General features: G+C 45.9%; 1 protein-coding gene across 1 annotated transcript in view; it reads right to left on the minus strand.

The window, feature by feature from the left end:
- Positions 1-3,214: 3,214 nt before the first annotated feature.
- Mal (mal, T cell differentiation protein) overlaps positions 3,215-3,727 on the minus strand; it is a 24,143-nt gene continuing 23,630 nt past the window's right edge. The window contains exon 4 of the mRNA XM_021156103.1: positions 3,215-3,727. This exon is cut by the window's right edge and continues 1,307 nt beyond it. The gene's annotated coding sequence lies outside the window, so the exon portion shown is untranslated.

Consider the following 3,727-nt stretch of genomic DNA (forward strand, 5'->3'; position numbering starts at 1 on the left):
TTAAGAAGAGACCAGCATCACTGAGGTATAATCTTCTGGGAAGTGTTTTCTAAGAGCACAAAGAAGCTGTGTTCCAGAGATTGCCAACGTTGTACCTTGTGCTGCAGCTGAACTTGGTAATGTGTAAGAGTCACCCAGGTGATACTTGCTTTGAAGGCATGAAGAGTAGCTGCAGCTTGGCACTGTGAGAGGCCGTGGAAGGGCACTGGTGAAGGTGCAGCTTCAGTTACAGTTGATGGCCCAGGACTGAAGGGGTCATGCAAAGGAGTTGAGGCTTGGCACCATGAAGAGAGCCTGTGAGAGGCTATTGGTGAAGCCTAGTTGCATTGGAAGACCTCAGTCTATTGGAGATGCCAGTACCATGAACAGCAGCAGCAGTGGAGTAGATCAATCTGAACTTAGAGTGCTACAGAGGACAGAGCTGGAGAAGTGCTGTCAGCCCTTTGGAGGAGCCCAGAAGATCATGTGTGAATCCCAGACACTGAAACAAGAAGCTGTAACATTGAAGTTGCCTTGAGAACCCAAGAGGTTAGAGATGCCAGAGCCATTGGCTATCTGCTGAGGAAAGCTGCTAACAGGGAGTGGAACCAGCCCAAGAAAAAGAAGTAGTCAACAGAGATGAAAAAGGAGTTGGAGAACTGAAGGCCTCTTTGAAATCAGACATGGAGAGTTTGGAGTTTGCCCAGCTGGTTTTCTGTCTTGCTTTGGGGATTACAGTTANGTGATTGGATGAATCTCAGAAGAGACCTTGAACTTTGGACTTTTAACATTGTTGAGACTGCTATAGACTATGGGGACCTTTGAAGTTGGATTAAATGTATTTTGCATTATGTTATGTTTAGGAATGGCCCCCATAGACTGAATAAGCCTAGGGGGGCCAGGGAGTAGAATGTGATGGTTTGTATATGCTTGGCCCAGGGAGTGGCACTATTAGAGGGTGTGATCCTGTTTGAGATGGTGTATCACTGTGGGTGTGGGCTTTAAGACTTCCATCCTAGCTGTCTGGAAGCCAGTATTCTGTTAGCAGCCCTCAGATGATGTAAAACTCTCAGCTCCTCTTGCACCATGCCTACCTGGATGCTGCCATGCTCTTGCTTTGATGACAACAGACTGAACTTCTGAACCTATAAGCCAGCCTCAATGAAATGTTGTCCTTATAAGAGTTGCCTTGGTCATGGTGTCTGCTCACAGCAGTAAAACCCTAAGAGAGGCCTTAAGTATCCCAGGCTGGCCTTGCGCTCCCTATGCAGCCAAGGATGACTATAAATGTCCACTGTTCTTGCCTCTGTCTCTGAGTGCTAGGCTTACAGGAGTGTGACTCGATATGCTGTTTATGTGGTACTGATGAAGAGGACAAACTTGGGGCTTCCAGGATGCTAAGCAAGCACTCTACCAGCTTCATTACATCCCTAGCCCCATGGTTTCGACTTTCTGTCCTTCAAGAATACCCAGTTCTTCATCTCCTTTTGCACAGTGTCCTTTGGACTGGGCCAGCTTTTAGCTCTGTGGGCTGCTAAGGGAACCTAGGAGACATCCAATCTGTGACTGGGATGCTGTAGCAACTCAGAGCCACCAGCTTTTCTTGAGAAGATGATTGAGCCCTGTGCCCATCTGTGTCCTCTGCTTTGGGACCTACTAGTCATCTGGCATTGTCCCTAATGCCCAGCTTCACCCCAACTATAGGCCTCTGCTCACAGCCATCTTGTCCATGAGGCCTCACTGTCATAAGAATAGGTCTTTGTGCCCTTGGAGAGGAGTCAAGCTCAGGGCCCAGGACCAGAGTGGCTGGTCCAAGATCTCTGTGCCACCACCATGTGAATCTTGGGGTTCTGACTTGTGGAATAATATAGAGGCCATCAGTCACCTGTGGCTATGAGGAAGGTGGCAGGAGACAATATTTACATATGAAAGGTATTTTCAGGGGTGCCTGGTGCCAGGCAAGAGCTCCAAAGATGGCCAGCAAGACAGTATTACAGGTGGGAATAGGGGTGTGAGTAGGACTTGGCCTAAGCCCAAAACACCAATGTATTTTTCCAGAATAGACTTTCTATTAGCCAAGACCCCGGGACAAATGTGGTGTGCCATGGAATCAAGAAGCTTTGTTGGCTAGCTAGCTATCCTCCATCACTGAGAAGCAAATGGAGCCACACACAGCTGCTTGGCTGCTGCCTGTTCTGTGTAGCTAACTTCTGTTCGGTTCTTCCCAGTAGTTTCTCCCCCCAGCTGTTCTTCCTAGCTGTTCCTCTTAGGTATGGTAGATTCCCAGAAGGGCAGACCCCAGTAGGTATGGCTACTATCAGCCAGCCCCTTGTACCTGCAAACCTTGGGCCCTGGGAGGAGTGAAGGATAGGAAAAGGGCAGGTGGTGGTGGGGGTCTGGGGGAGGTGAAAATATGCTCATCCCATTAGAGTTCCAACAAGGCACCATGATTTAAATGGGAAACGAAATCATAAACTTCAGAAGTAGGTAGCATGTGAAGGCAGGAACTCTTAACTGGTCAAGGTGCTGAGAATAAGTGACTGGTGCCTGCTTAGGCCCAAACGGGACATCTATGTCAACATCCTCACCCCACCTCATCCCGCCACCCCAAGGCTGGGGAAACAGAAGAGAAGGTGGGAATGCTGTAAGAGGCAGAGGGTATGGAGGAGTGCTGTGACAGGCTGTCTTCTGGACTCTACAGCTATGGTTAAGACTGACATAAGAGCCAGCCAATGAGATCTGTCAACATTCTTTCAGGCAGCACCAACCGGACTGGATGTGTTCAAATGGGGTGGGGCCCTGAAGGTGGGCAAGGGATGTGCTGTGAATGGAAGGGAGAAGGTGGGGATGGATAGGATCAAGATACATTGTATGGGTGTATGGGATTGTCAAAGAATAAATAAAAGACTCAAAAAAGAAAAGAAAAGAAAAGAAAAGAAAAGAAGAGAAGAGAAGAGAAGAGAAAAGAAAAGAAAAGAAAAGAAAAGAAAAGAAAAGAAAAGAAAAGAAAAGAAAAGAAAAGAAAAGAAAAGGAAAGGAAAGAAAAGAAAAGAAGAGAAAAGAAGAGAAGAGAAAAGAAACTGGGAAGTTTAACAGACTCAGGACAGAAAGGACAAGAGTTGTCCGAACCATCCTCCGGGTCTTTAATCTGAGTTTTTTAGTTATAGCAATTTGCAGCAACAGCAGCATCATCATCATCATTAACAACAACAACAACAAAAGAGTGAGTCAAAGATTGTATGAAAGTTTCTTTTAATGATTAAAAATCTGAAACATTGAGAAACCTTGGGAAATTCCTCTTAGTCACCCTTCCTTGGCTCTTTTCTTCCTTCCTTCATCTCTCTCTTCTTCTTGTCTAAAAGTGATGCTCACTCGTGTTGAGCTGCTGGTTAGTGTAATGTTAGGGTTCAGCTTTGTTGAAAGTATAAGACTACCCCAGTCAGCACTCAGTTACAGATTTTGTTAAACATTATAATAAACTTCATATAATCTCTTAGTTTATATTTTAAATTTTAAAAATAACTCCCCCTAATCTTTTGCTTGTGTTTTAGTATGAAATTTTGGCCATGTTAAGTGGGCAAATGGTGGATTCAGGTACCAGTATGGCCGGGATAACCAAAGTCCTTCTGGATGTGCCAGTGAGACCCAATTTGGGGCTGAGGATGGGATGTGGTGGAAGAGTGCTTACTCAGCATGCATCCCGAGAACCAGCATTCCATCCTGAGAACCAAGGTAGAAAAATCCCCAA

Source organism: Mus caroli, chromosome 2 (genome assembly GCF_900094665.2).
Source record: "Mus caroli chromosome 2, CAROLI_EIJ_v1.1, whole genome shotgun sequence".
Lineage (NCBI taxonomy): Eukaryota > Metazoa > Chordata > Mammalia > Rodentia > Muridae > Mus > Mus caroli.